The sequence below is a fragment of the Erpetoichthys calabaricus genome, chromosome 7 (assembly GCF_900747795.2).
Source record: "Erpetoichthys calabaricus chromosome 7, fErpCal1.3, whole genome shotgun sequence".
Lineage (NCBI taxonomy): Eukaryota > Metazoa > Chordata > Cladistia > Polypteriformes > Polypteridae > Erpetoichthys > Erpetoichthys calabaricus.
This window is the reverse complement of record NC_041400.2, coordinates 117,416,628-117,432,917: the sequence shown is the minus strand read 5'-3', so window position 1 is coordinate 117,432,917 and position 16,290 is coordinate 117,416,628.

Sequence of the window (16,290 nt, the reverse complement as noted above, 5' to 3'; positions counted from 1 at the left end):
TTGTTTAAATGATAACATAAAAACCTTTTAATTGACCATGCTTTTAATTAGATCTGTTAAATTATTGTAAATATATATATATATATATATATATATATATATATATTGGAATATGGAAGCAAAGGCCTGTGAAGCGGTTTGCATATTTGTAGCTGGAAATCCACAAAGGGATTAAATTAATCATGTATCTTAAAATTTTATTCCTAAGCTTTTGATTCCTACCAAGAATCATCATCAGAGGAAAATGATTAGACTTACAGGAACAAGTCAAGTCGGGGAGCATGCCCTGTTACAGTGCGTTACCGCACCCACTACACGACGAAACAACTTAGGATCCCGGTTTGCAACCCCCCAGGCAGACATGCGGTCCAGTCCCACCCTCCGGAAAGGATCCTCTATGTGTCACAGCCAGGTGTTACGTGGGTGACCCCTTTGCCTGGTCCAGCCACTCAGGTCCCCAACAATGATCTTACGAGCGGGATCACCCTTGGGAAAAAGCGCCACATGGCCATAGTGCCATAACTGACGCTCCCTCACAATGCAGGTAATGTGCCTCATTCGGAACTCCATGAGCAACCGCTCATTCGACACAAAGTCAAACCAATGGTACCCAAGGATTCTCTGAAGAGACGCAGTACCAAAGGAGTCCAGTCTTCATCTCAGGTCACTGGATAGCATCCATGTCTCCCAACCATATAGCAAGACAGGAAGCACCAGGACTCTAAAGACTTGGACCTTCGTCCTTTTGCATAGATATCGGGAGCGCCACACACCCCTTTCCAGCGACCTCATGACCCCCCATGCTCTCCCAATCCATCTGCTGACTTCATAGGAAGAGTCACCAGAGACATGAATGTCGCTGCCAAGGTAAGTAAACCTCTCAACAAGGTCAACACTCTCTCTGCAAACAGACACACTGCTGATGGCTGTGCCCAAGACGTCATTAAAGGCCTGGATCACATCCTCGTGGGCAGGCGCTGGAGGCTCTTGCAAAACTGCAGGGTCTACAGAAGAGCCCAGTTTGTGAATTCTGACCACAGACTTGTTGTTGCTACTCTTATGATCTAGCTTAGGTCCAGTAGGTTACCACCTACTAGGAAAATGAGCCTGGACTTGGCCAGACATCAAGATCAGGCTGTTTCTAATGAATTTACACACAGTTTGTGTGAGGAACTTGCAGATTTGGGTATGACTGCCGATCCTAATTTGATGTGGGAGACCTTCCGTGACGAGACCCTAAAGGTTGCTGAGGGTTGTGTTGGTGCTACCAGTGTTCCCAGAAGGAGGTGTTTCATCTCGCAGTGCACCCTGGATATCATCAAGAGGAGTCGCAGTGCACGGCTCAATGGCAACTGTGGTCTGTACAAGGAACTGAGATGGATGGCTGCGAGGGCTCTGAGGGCAGATAAGGAGGTGTTTGTTAGAGGAATCTGTGAGCAAGTGACACACCATCTGTGGTCTAGCGACCCACGTCCTGCTTACAGAGGAATTGAAGCATTACGCACATCCAGATCTGTTCCTCGGACAGTCACAATCAGGGTGGCTGATGGAATGGTCCTTACGGATGACACTGCAGTTATGACCCGCTGGGCTGGCTACTTTGAGAAGTTATTGAAAGCTGATCCTCCGGCTAGGACATTGGATATCTCTGGGTCCATGGTCCTTGAGGCTGATCCTCCAATTAGATGTGAATCACCCAATCTCACTGAGATTGCACAGGTGGTGAACCAGCTGAGGGGAGGAAAGGCTGCAGGGATCTGTGGTATCCGGGGTGAACATCTCCAGGCTGGTGGTAAGGCTATCCTCCTGGCATTGCAAACAATCTTTGCTTCCATTTGGGAGACTGGCATCATCCCAAATGACTGGAAAACGGAACTTGTCGTCCGTATCTGGAAAGGTAAGGGTGATCGCCTGAATTGCAGCAACTACAGGGGGATAACACTGCTCTCTGTGCTGGGTAAGGTCCTTGCTAGGGTCGTCCTCAATAGGATCCATTATTAATGACGTAGGGATCAGAGGTGGTGGTCTTAAAGTCTTATTTATTGGTTGCATGTTCTTCTTTTCAAGCCTGCATATGCTGGGTTCATGTCCAAATATCTGGTAATGGCATTTTCATTGGATAGCCACAATTCAGCCATTTCTCTGGCACTTTTAGTATTAGTTGCACTGAGTCCCATTTAAATGTGTGTCTGGTCGAACTTGTATGTGTATAAATCAGAGACCGTGGGTCCTTTCTTCTGACTGCATTGCAATGATCCTGTAGATGTGTAGCAAGTGTTTTTGATGTTTATCCCACGTATATCACTAGACATGCATTAATTGGTATGCTGTAAACTGCGTTCTGTGTCTCTGCTGCTGATTTCTTGCTTTTAGCATTAAAAAGGATTGTGCACAGTGTGTTTGTACACTTGTGCGCTACTTTGATGCTTGTTCTGGACAGGATACTTACTGTACCCTCTAATACCCCGTGATGATAAGGAAGTGTGGGCCAAGTGGGATGGGGGTCAGGTTGGAGTCAATTGTTTGCTGGCATCTCCTATGTAAGTATTGTCTGATGAATGTCTTTGGGTAGCTGTTGGATGTGAACAGTTGGTAAAGATAGCGTCTATCATTCTTTTTAGTCTCCTTGGTATTACAATGGGTATGAACTCTTATGAACAGTCTTAACACAGCTCTGTTGTTTGTCACTACATTGACAACACATTCATCATTAAACAATGACCAGCTGAATGATCTTCGTAACCACATTAACACAATATTCCCTGTGATCTAGTTCACTATGGATAAAGAAATAAACTGATGCATCAATTTCCTGGACATATGCTTCGAAAGAGGTAATGACGACACCCTGATTAGAGGTGTTTATTGCAAAGAATGTTATGCAGATATAAGTGTATATTACACTTTGCTAGCAATCACCCATCATTACATAAAAGGAGCTGTGTTAAGATTCTGTTCAGAATAGTTCACACCCATTGTAATACCAAGGAGATTAAAACAAATTTTGTTACATATATATACAAATATAATGTATACCATATATACAGTATAGATATGATGACAGAGAGAAGCTACCTGGTGCGTGTTGATAGGACATGCAAGTAAGAATTTCACTATACTCGGTAAATGTGACAATACTGTACCACTATTACTATATAATACTACAGCTACTACTACTGGGCTAACAGCATGGTCAAATTGTACTTTTTATTCTATTTTACTGGAAATGTTTGCTTCTCCTGCTTGTTATAATTTTTACACTGCAAATAAGGGAAAATAGTTTTCACCTTTATTTCTTGCTTCCTGGCAATGCAATTGTTTTAGAAAAGTGTGCCATGACCACCATGGGAATACCATGCTAAAAACACCATTAAATTATCAGTATATCTTCAAAAAATATATAAATATTACTAAAAATATGTTTTTAAATAATAAATAACTGATCATATCAATATAAATATATAAAGAGAATTTTTTTACAATATCTATGAACATTGTCAGAGAAATTTAAAAGTTCAGCGGCTTCAGAACCAACAAACAGTAAATTAAACTAACTTTAATTCTTTCAGACTTTTTTCTTTTAAACTATGATATACCATCACCTTAAAAACAGTCCTCAAATCACTAATGAATTTACTTACACTTGACAGACATGGTTGATTTTTTTAAGAACAGCAAAACTTACATTTAAATTAAAAGCATTTTTCATTAAATAAAGGCTGCCAGTTCAACAAGGATAAAAAGCAGATATCAAATATCCATCCCACCACAAAAAAACATCAGGGAGACATCTGTTTTTTACCACTGTTCTACTTGTTTAACTGCCTGTTATTCTAGAAATAACACCATTTCAGTTTTGGATACTATTTAACTTATTGACAGGGTAACTCTCAAGATTTTAAATGTTTAAGTGCAAAATAGATTTCCAGATTGAGAGTTCCTTTATGTTTCATTTTCTGCCATCTAGAATAAAAGACCTGAACGTTTGTAGAATTTACAAACTAATTGCTAATTTCAGCCTCAGTAATGCTGAGAAGCACTAAAGCCGTTGTGGCATGAAATGAAGGTCTGCACAGTGGTTCTCGCTGTAATAGACTATTATTTCCTTGTCATTATGGTTTCACTCCACAGTACACTCAGAATAAAAGCTCTACTAATGATCAAGCCCCTAGAGTAAAAATAGCTGGTCTTCCAATAAATACTGGAAAATCACAACTGTCACAAGAAAGCTGAGAACTTTCCAATAACTCCAACCATCACTTTAGGTTTTAAATCTGGAATTAGCTTTAATATATTACTGTAACACCCTGCCCGGGATTGGTTCCTGCCTTGTGCCCTGTGTTGTCTGGGATTGGCTCCAGCAGACCCCCGTGACCCTGTGTTCAGATTCAGCGGGTTGGAAAATGGATGGATGGATATTACTGTAAGTTAGTAGTGTCGGTTGAAGTTATGAGAAAATCATGCTTTTATATATCAGTCCTAGATGGATCATGTTTCATGGCTACATAATTAGTAATTACTTTGTGCGTAGCATGATTAATACACAGGAAAATAAAACTTCTTTTTAGGTACCAAAGAATTATTTTAATGGAGTCAGTGAAGTCAGTGTATTGTAATACTCAAGCGCCAAATCAATTGTGTAACACATAATATAGTTTTAAAATTAAGGCAATTCAACCACAATAGTAACACATACAGAAAACAAATATGTGAACACTGATGAAGAGATCAAATACATTCTTTTTAAAATAGCAGGTATTTAAATGAAGAGAACTGTGCAATTTTAATTATACCTTACATTATGCATATAGAATTGGATTTTTAAACATTTTACTTGCCTAAATTACAGATAATCTAAGGCCTGTGGTAATTTCAGTTTAAGGGAGTCATTTTTCATTTTAATTGATCTTTTTTTTATTTTGCAAGCAGAATAATTTGTTTGTGTTAGATTTGCATTTATAAGGAACTAGCTTAAACTATCCAGCATTGCCAGGGCTTCTTCTATCTTGAACATCAGCATTTGGGGAAATGGGAAAATGAAACAATAACATATTCAAATAAATCAGTCATATTTAATTTACAAATGCCTTTAATATGATTATTCTACTATTCTAAGTATATGCATGTATTATTATGGCTAATTAATTAATCAAATGGTTTGCGATATATAATATTTTTGTTCTTCCCCTCAAGTGGCTAAATGTATTAATATTTTGAAGTGCCTCCTCTGGAGCAAACATCATATAGTTGACCATGGTAAAGGCCTGAACTTTCTAAGTTAATGAGTGCCTTCCTGAATGTCCTTGTACCTCTTTTAACTACTTAAAACAGCCATTCAAATCACAGTTATATATTCAACTCTTAGAGATCGCTGTACCCAGTCATATTTCACTTGATGAGCTAGGAACTATAAATTCTGAAGTAAACTGAACTATGGCCTGGCAAAAGGAGCCAGCTTATACACTCTGTCCTCCAAGCACCCTGAAGCTTTCAGCCTGAGCTGAGTGGTAGTGGGAAGCACCCAGAAGTGTTAAACACAGAAATACCAGAATGTCGCCTACATCCATATATTAACAATCAGTACTGATGCAAACCTTTGGATGCGCTGTATGGTGGATGAAAAGACATGGCTTGCAATTCCTCCTAAAAGTGTACAGTAGGGTTAAAGTCAAGGCTCAATGCAGGCCACTCAAGCTACTCCACACCAACATCATCATACAATTTCTTTATGGACCTGGCTTTGTGCATGGGGGCACAGTCATGCTGAAACAGAAAAGGACCTTCCCCAAACTGTTGCCCAAAGTTGGAAGCAATCAGATGTCTAATATGTCTTTAAATGCTGTAGCATTAACAATACTTTTCACTTTTCAACTAAGCGGCCTAGCATAAACTCTAAAAAAGTGCAGAAAGTAGTCTTCCTGAAATCCATCAAACTAAGATTTGACATCAGACTGCCAGATAATGAAGTGTGATTCATCACATGAGAGAACACCTTTTGCTCCTGAGTCGATTGGAGGCATGCTTTACACAAGTCCATCCGACACTTTGCATTGTGCATTGTGATCTTAGACTTGTGTGCAGCTATTCAGCCATGGGAACCCATTTCATGAAGCTCCTGACACATAGTTCTTATGCTATTGGTGCTTTCAGGGGCAGTCTGAAACTATGTTGTTAGTGATGCTCCAGAGGATAGGTGATTTTACATGCTCTGCTCTTCAGACCTCAATGGCCCCACTTTGTGAGTTTGCACAGTCTGCTGCTTTGTGGCTGATCTGCTATTGCTCTTAGATGCTTCCACTTCACAATAATAGCACTTACAGTTGACCAGGGCAGATCTAGTAGAGCATACTGACTTATAGCAAAGGTGGCGTAGTATGACAGTACCACAGTTAAAGTTGCTGTGCTCTTCAGTATGTGTCATGTCTCTCACTGGAAGTTGCTTGGCTATCTGCTTGATTTTATGCACCTGTTACTACTGTGTTTGTCTAAAGCACCTAAACTCAATAATTTGGAGGGGTGTATATATACACTACCGGTCAAAACTTCTAGAATATCACAGTTTTTCCTGTTTTTCTTCAAATTTAATCAGTTGAAAATAACCTAATGGTGGGAAGGTCAAGCAGTAAACAGACAGAGGTTTAAATTTAAAGTTTAGTTTAGCAAAACCTGAAAAAAAGGAAATTCCAGAATATTACAAATAGGCCTTCTTCAGGGAGAAACTAATAGCTTACAACCAACAGATGTTCTGCAGCAATTTAAGTTAATTAAGTATTGCAAGTTGAAGAAAAACAATTTGCACAGGTGTCCCAACTTCTGCTGATTACTTAAAAACACTCTGTCTTAAACCAGAGTTAGAACAGACTGTGTTACTACACCTGCTACTTGGACAATGTGGGGTTCACATTGGCAAATTAAAAAAATAAGTCCAGGAATCAAGTGTACAAATTTGTTTTCACATTTTTGATTAATCAAAGTAGCTACCTTTTGCTGATGTAATGACCAAACTGTGGTAACCATTTTGATTCAGAATGCAGCAATCACCAACTCTACCTCCAGCAAAAGAACCCCAGACCATCACACATCCTCCTCCATGTTTGACAGTTGGTGTCAAATTTTGCATTTTGATCCATTGGTCCATATGACTTTCTTTCAGTGTACAGTAATCCACAGCTGGTATTTCAAGACACTATTGGGTCCTTTAAGGAATGGCTTTCTTATTGCCACTAACCCCGTTAAACCTACAGCACAAAGTTTCCTCTTCACAGTAGAAAATGAAACTTGCTTTCTTCGACCATTGTTAAGCTGTGCTGTGAGGCGCCTATCATGCAAGCTGGTGACCCTCAGAAACGTGTCTTCTGATTGTGATGTGACTTTGGGTCTGCCACATCTCTTCCTATCACAGTTTCTTCCAGTTTCCATTTGCATTTGGATTGTTTAGGACACCGTAGTCACTGACTCTTTCATTTGTTTTTGCCATTTTTCTAAAATGAAAGGCTTACACTTCTAAGAGTAATAATGCTCTGTCTCATTTCATTTGTTAATTGCTGTTTTCTAGCATTACTAAAATATAAATTTAATGTAGTTTTAAATCAAAATGCTGTTACACTTGTCTCTGAAATGTTTCCCATTTTACACCACCAGTGTACAATGTTTACTTTTGCCAAATTTTTAGATCTTTTTAAGATATTTAACAGAAATGCTAGTGTTTGTCACATGCTTTGCCACCACAACAATTTTAGTGCTGTCATATTGAATATGTTGGCAGGAGGCTGGAATAATTGATTTCTTTCTGCACATTGAACTTGATTTATAGCAGCAGTGACAAAACTATGAAGCCAATTTGAATTTGCTTTTTACAATCCAATAGAATAAAACAAATATACTAAATTAGCACTGTACTGCAATATGAAATAATGAGTCCAGTGACCATTTTGACATTAAAATATTATATTTAACTGGTACCTATTGTAGATTACAAATTATCTTATTACCTTACTTTATGTACTGTATTAGATAAAGCTGTTTTCTCTGAAGCTTTTAAGTTACTCTTTTTTAAACTTCTCTTTAATGCAGTAGATTTTTAACAGTCAAAAAAATTGAAAAATATATTTTAAAAATGGCAGTCAGTACTACTAACAGTATGTGGATCATAGTTTTTCATCGAGGGTGAAGTGTCTTGTTTTCGCATTAAGCTCATGGCCTAATTGATGCATCAGCATGACTTTTGTGTTCAATGGTTATGCAAGCATATGTTTTTTGCTATACTGTATATATAATTACACATAGATATAGCTTGAATATAGGCATTCATATATACAGTAAGTATTTTTCTTTGTACCTGAAAGATGAGATGCTATATGAGCTGCAACACTTTTCATTAACAATATTTTTTATATATAAACAGAGTCAAGCTAGAAAATAAGATTACAGCTGAAGGTGATGTGAGCAGCCAGTTTCCATTCTGATTACATTCTGTGCTGTGCAGATGAACGGGAGCAGACATTGGAGACTCATTTTAAAGCCAGGTGTGAGTGTAATCCAGTTAAATTATATAAGGATACAATTGATATATGAAACAAATGTTAAAGGGGGTCTTTGAGAAAATAACTGGTCACTGCATGCAGAATGTAACATAATTTGAATATTGATAAAGTGGGGCATTTTGAAAACGTTCAAGGGCCAGATCTGGCCAGCGAGCCTTGAGTTTCACACCACAGCTATACAGGCTTCAAATGAAATATCAATTATGTAACAGGTAAACACAATTTCACAAAAAATATTTGTTATTTTTTAAACTACTTTCAAGGGTTTTCTCAAATATGGTAGAAAAAATTAAAAAATAGTTTATATATATATATATATATATATATATATATATATATATATATATATATAGAGAGAGAGAGAGAGAGAGAGAGATAGAGAAAGGGAGAGGGAGAGAGAGAGTGATAAATAGAGATTTATGGTGCTTGACCAAGTAATAAAATAAACAAATGAATCTAATTAGTACATTTATTCAGTTCATTTATATGGAAAAAGAGCATTACATTCAGTCTACTGTATATTATGGGTTTTTCTTTCTTTTACTATAATTTTAAATTCATGTATCTGTATTTTATTTCTTATAAAGAGCCACTGTGTGGCAGTAACATTACAGTGTGAAAGCTATCATGTAGTGACAATTTTTTATTGAGTAATCAAGTCATGGAGTTAAGTAGAAAATGTACAGTCAACACACAGAGAATCTCTACCTCATTTTGTCAATATAAGCTAAAAGGCACTAAATAAGTCATCAGAAAGGTAGAGGTGGCAACATAGTTCCTTCATGAGTACCAGTATACTTCATACAAAAAAGAGTATCAGCCTTGCTATTACAGATAAAAAAAATGCATCAAGTACCAATTTCAAGTAAATGTAATCTGCATTATATGAGGTAAGTACAATATGGGACAGCCCCAGTAAAAGCAGAGGTATGTAGAAGTTTAAACAGTTTGTACCCAGATAGGTAATCTTATTTTTCCCTGACTGTCTCTCTTATGCAGGATTCAAGGTGTATCTCTATCTTCTATCACATTCTGCTTACGATCATCTCCTTATTACACCCAGTCTCCTTCACATCCTTCTCTACTACATCCTTCCATCTAGTTTTTGGTCTAACTCTCCTTCTTTCTCCTTAGAAACTCCATCTCTAATACTCTCCTTAGAACACAGTGCTCCTCTTGTTTTAATATGTTTGCAGGCCACTACAGATTTCCCTTCATCATCTTTATTCATTCCACATTAAAATCCTCCTAATGCATCCTTTGTTTAATTGATCAATTGTGTTCATACCACACATCCATCACAGCATTTTTAGTTTTTTGAACTTCCATTCCTTTCAGTCTTCTTTCTAGCCTCTGCACTGCATTGATTGTCTTATTACTGATTTGAATATTTATCCATTTATCTTCACAGGAACCCTTTCAGATGTAAAGTATTCTGATTCTCCATTTTTCATTGTACTCTAATTCTCTACCCAGTTTCTTCTTCTAGTCTTCCACCCCTTTGAATCTTGCATCCTAAGTTCAAAAGGACGTCACACTGTTATGTTCTTACCCACCACTCTATAGATGCAGAAGAAAATTTGAGTTTTTGTTATGTTCTCCCTTCATCCTAGAGCATCCCACTGCTTCTCTAATTCTTTTTCCATTTCAACAACAACAACAACATTTATTTATACAGCACATTTTCATACAAATAATGTAGCTCAAAGTGCTTTACATGATTTCATGATTTCCACCATTGTCCCTTCATGCAAGTCAAAACAATCAACAAAAAGCATTCACCAGCGAGGCTCCTTTTTCACTTCCATGCTGATCTCATTTGATATGATGAGAAACAATGCTGAACTCTCATTTAATCTCACTCTCCCTTCTTTATAGCACAAGCCTTGTCAGTGCTCCGTACAGATTTCTACAAAAAAGGAGGTCATATCGTATTACTTCTGAGCAAATGTCACAACACTGAATGCCTTTCTGTCTTTTATGGCTGTCTTACAGTAATGTCAGCAGTTATGGCATTTTCTATGGTGTAATGATATGATTTTAAGTAATCTTATTATTTACTTTATTGTACATTAATTCTGAATTTTAAGTTGTGCCATTTTTATGATGGGGTCTTTTTAGGTTGATGGAAGTCTTCTAACTCTTGAGTATCTAAAGCAGCTATCCTGTCATCGCAACAACTATGTTCTTTCCAAATCATTTCTGAACAAATCATATCATTTAGAGTACAAAAAATAATAATACTCAGTACTGTCATTTATACAAAAATACATACCTGTATATTATTGTTTCTCATATAAACAAAGGGGAAATGAAAATGTATCATACTTACTAATACCTTTCTTTTTTAAACTACAAGATTGCAGAATCATGTGAGTTCATGTCTGACATACTGTATTACCCTGAGCACACCTCATTTTGTTCATTTTAGAAGGTATTGTATAAAATAAACAATGTCAGTATATACAGTATATATTATGTTGTGTGCTGGACCATCTGAAACTTAACCTGGGAAAATATCTGTGTATAATGAAAACTATGTTAAAAGTTAGGAAAACAGTTACAGAAACTAAATTAAAAAACAAACACAAATTATTCTATATTAAATGTTTAGTCTAATAATAAAACAGTTGCTAACTTAGAATATCACTTTTAATTACTACATATTGTATAATCAGTTTTTATAGCTGGCATGCAGCAAGCAACTCTTAGCATACAGAGAATGAAGACTTTCTTATTAGAGAATCTTCACAAGTGAAATTAATGAAATCTTCTGAATCACCAAAAAGAAAACTAATTACATTACTCACAAATCAAAATACTTCCCTGTTTAAACTTATTATTTTTTTCAGTCTAGATCAATTCCACATTTTATTTACTCAGTCTATAGTGTACATACTCAATGTACGTTTTTTCTTATTTTTACTTTATAGTAACAGTTGGCTTATGCATGTTTTACCCATTTGAATGCTGAATTGTAGGTCTTAGTCTGATAGTTTTATAGAGCAACATACCTGTAATAAAAAAAATAATTCATGAAATCTTTGAGCTGAATGTTGTTGTGATTCTTGCCTGACAACATCCCACATTGCAAATTGCATCTTCTGTTAGGAAGCAAGAGCAATTTTTCTGCAATCCCCTGAGAATGTTAAGTTTAGATTTTAAAATATTAAAATATGCATCTTTCAATAGATCACAACCGACAAAATTAAAAAAAACAGTTTTTTTTGTTTGTGAGTGGGTGGCAGGATTCAAGTGTTAGGATTACACCACAAATGGGATGGCCAAAACTGCTAGAAAAACCTTTTCACAACACTGAAAATCAAATGTAGCTACATTTTTATTTAAGGAATATCAAACAAAAATAATTCAAGAAACAAAAGATAAAGTAAACTAGAAAAGAAAATGAAAGAACATACAGTGCATCCAGAAAGTATTCACAGCGCATCACTTTTTCCACATTTTGTTATGTTACAGCCTTATTCCAAAATGGATTAAATTCATTTTTTTCCTCAGAATTCTACACACAACACCCCATAATGACAACGTGAAAAAGGTTTTTTTGAGGTTTTGGCAAATTTATTAAAAATAAAAAAAATGAGAAAGCACATGTACATAAGTATTCGCAGCCTTTGCCATGAAGCTCAAAATTGAGCTCAGGTGCATCCTGTTTCCCCTGATCATCCTTGAGATGTTTCTGCAGCTTAATTGGAGTCCACCTGTGGTAAATTCAGGTTGATTGGACATGATTTGGAAAGGCACACACACCTGTCTATATAAGGTCCCACAGTTGACAGTTCATGTCAAAGCACAAACCAAGCATGAAGTCAAAGGAATTGTCTGTAGACCTCCGAAACAGGATTGTCTCGAAGCACAAATCTGGGGAAGGTTACAGAAAAATTTCTGCGGCTTTGAAGTTCCCAATGAGCACAGTGGCCTCCATCATCCGTAAGTGGAAGAAGTTTGAAACCACCAGGACTCTTCCTAGAGCTGGCTGGCCATCTAAACTGAGCGATCGGAGGAGAAGGGCCTTAGACAGGGAGGTGACCAAGAACCCGATGGTCACTCTGTCAGAGCTCCAGAGGTCCTCTGTGGAGAGAGGAGAACCATCCAGAAGGACAACCATCTCTGCAGCAATCCACCAATCAGGCCTGTATGGTAGAGTGGCCAGACAGAAGCCATTCCTTAGTAAAAGGCACATGGCAGCCCGCCTGGAGTTTGCCAAAAGGCATCTGAAGGACTCTCAGACCATGAGAAAGGAAATTCTCTGGTCTGATGAGACAAAGATTGAACTCTTTGGTATGAATGCCAGGCGTCATGTTTGGAGGAAACCAGGCACCATCCCTACAGTGAAGCATGGCGGTGGCAGCATCATGCTGTAGGGATGTTTTTCAGCGGCAGGAACTGGGAGACTAGTCAGGATAAAGGGAAAGATGACTGCAGCAATGTACAGAGACATCCTGGATGAAAACCTGCTCCAGAGCACTCTTGACTCAGACTGGGGCGACGGTTTATCTTTCAGCAGGACAACGACCCTAAGCACACAGCCAAGATATCAAAGGAGTGGCTTCAGGACAACTCTGTGAATGTCCTTGAGTGGCCCAGCCAGAGCCCAGACTTGAATCTGATTGAACATCTCTGGAGAGATCTTAAAATGGCTGTGCACTGACGCTTCCCATCCAACCTGATATAGCTTGAGAGGTGCTGCAAAGAGGAAGGGGCGAAATTGGCCAAGGATAGGTGTGCCAAGCTTGTGGCATCATATTCAAAAAGCGCATCGACAAAGTATTGAGCAAAGGCTATGAATATTTATGTACATGTGATTACTCAGTTTTTTATTTTTAATAAATTTGCAAAAACCTCAAGTAAACTTTTTTTCATGTTGTCATTATAGGGTGTTGTGTGTAGAATTCTGAGGAAAAAAATGAATTTAATCCATTTTGGAATAAGGCTGTAACATAACAAAAGGTGGAAAAAGTGATGCACTGTGAATACTTTCCAGATGCACTGTAACAGTGATTAAATAAAAACCAAGGAAAACAAGGTAATAAATAGAATATAATAACTAGTTAAAAAAGAGACATATTAGGAAAAGATTTCAAAGTATTGGGAAACACAAGAAAATAAATAAAAAGCGAAAAATGGAACTGCTAAAATCAGGAACATCAAAAAGCGTGAAGACCAAAAACTATAATTACAAAAAACTAAACTTTTATCAAAAGGTGAATGAAGACAACTGATGAACATAGTTGCAAAAACAATTGAAGTTCTCTTTAGTATACACCCACAAACAAACAAACAAAACCTGTTTCTTTTGCCTTCCAACAAAGGTTTACATTACCAACATGGCTTTATTCAAATGAGGTGTCCATGACATCACACACCGATCCATATGAGACACCTGTGACCATAAACGTAAAAAGCTGGCATGTGATACTGCAGGAATCAGTAAGCAAATGAAAATAAATATGAAATATAAAAGCTTAAAAACACACTGACACCCTGAAAATCTTATTGCAGTCTTACTGTAACATCATTATCTCGTGAATTTAAGTTATTTTCAAACTTCTCCTTTTGTACCTGACTTTGGCTTTTGATTAACTATTTCCCTCTTGCTTTTTTGTTAATGAATGTTTTACCTCCATCTAAATGCAAGGAAATTCACTGCTCATCAGTGAATCTTGTGACTTTTAAACACCGCATCAAGCATTTTCGCATCCTATCACTGGCACAGGCACATGAATCCAAAAGTTCCACTAATGGGTAAAAGTATAAAGATCTGAGGATATGAAGACCTATTGTAGAAGACTGATGTCACATTGTTGTTATGTCCCAGCAGACTTTGGTCCTTGACATGTGTTTATTTTTCTTTTATGCGCCTTCCTTGTCTATTTTAATGCATTATTTTGCGGATGTTTATTGTAACTTTGCATTTTTGTGATATTGTTCTGTTTATTTATTTATTATAAATATATTGTGCTATGTTCTCTTGTGTTTTGTTGGTGGAACCCTCAAGAGGTGAGACCACTCTGCTGTCACTGTTGGAGGACTGTCCTCAACCTTCATATTCTGAAGATGAAAGCAGATCCTTCAGCACTTCACTGACATTTGAAGAGTGCTGTTATTTGTAAGTGTTGATTTTTTGTTTTCTTTGATTTTTGCCTCTGTTCTTGGATTTTGATTACTGGATTGGAGACCAGGATTTGTTTCTACTTTCTGCATTTGCATTTTTGCCTAATTTTTGTACTTTATTTGTTTACATAAATTAATTGTTATTTTATAAATATTCTTTGAGGATGACTTTTTTCTTTTCTTTTTTTACAGCTTTCATTTACATCACTTTCATTTTGAAATGTCTTGGGCTTTGTTGTGATTTTTGAATTTTTAAAGCCAGCTCCCCATTTTCTTGGCCTGTCTAGGCAGAAGCCAGCAGGTTGTAGTTGGGAACTAGCCGATTTGGGATGAGGCTTTTTTGGTCATACTGATGGAAGGTCTGACCTGCTTTTGTGGCTTCTTTCAAAGGCCTTAAAATCCTTTTTGCCATGTTGATGACTCCTTTTCATCTTTTTCACAACGTTCATGTCTGTAAATCAAAAAAATTGCAGGGGTATGTCTGATGATTTACATAAAGTAAATGACATCTTTTGTTGAAAAAAAAATGATACATGAAGGAGCGACATGCAGGTATTTACAAATTCTGTCACCTTACTCTCAGTTTGCTGATCTCCTATTGCTCTGTGCACACGTGTGTTATGCAAAACCAGCTTCAGCAGTTTAATGTATCTGTAACCATTATAATGTGGAGTGCGCTTTATTAAATATTTATAAATGGAATGTCTTAGTCAATCTATATTTTTCAACTATTTGGTAATGGTTTAGTCCTTTTAATACAGAAAGTGTATAAACTCCCCTCTTTATTTTACTTTGAGAACTACTGTACTATAATATCTGTAACATGACAAGTAGAAATAAAGAAAGTTTTCCACATGAGATCTGTTACTGTATTGCAAGTTTTGTGCTTGTTCCTTGTGTCCTAGTTTCTGAATGAACAAAAGTACAATCAACTTCCCTTTCTCAAACTACTTGTGCTTTTTTGTTGTGCCTGAAAGAATGGGCAATAGAACTATTAAGGTCCTGGTCAGATGTTGTTACCAAAGGTTTATTATTGTATTGGGTAACTTTTAATTGCCATTGACCTTTCATTTTTGAAAAATAGAAATGAACATAGGGATGTTTACTGAAAATCATTATAATAAAAATTCAAAAATTACATGAAGTATATTACACCCTAATACAGCATTTCATTTATAACATAATGTAGTCAAAGTACTGTTTGAAATGTAGTGTTATGAAAACAATAAGAATTACAATACAAATAATGAAAATGTGATAGTATTTGTAACATAAGCACAAAAATGCACACCTATTACCGGCATTCATTAAATCTTTCAAAAATCTGTCAATGTCTACAGGAGAATAGTCATGTTTTTCTACCTATCAACAGCAAAGAGTATTCTTTCATTTTAGAACTTACAAAAAAATCATTGTGTGAAATGACACAGCCATACCTGTAAAACAAAACAACAGAAAAAAGCAGACCATTGACATACCTTTGGTTTACTAATCAAATTAAATTAAACGTTTGGAAAGACATTCGTCTGTAGGTCATGCTAATTAGTACCATAACAAAGATGAATCCCTGGAATTGGACTAAGCATAATTTCAACTGAAGTTCAGCTTTGTTTTA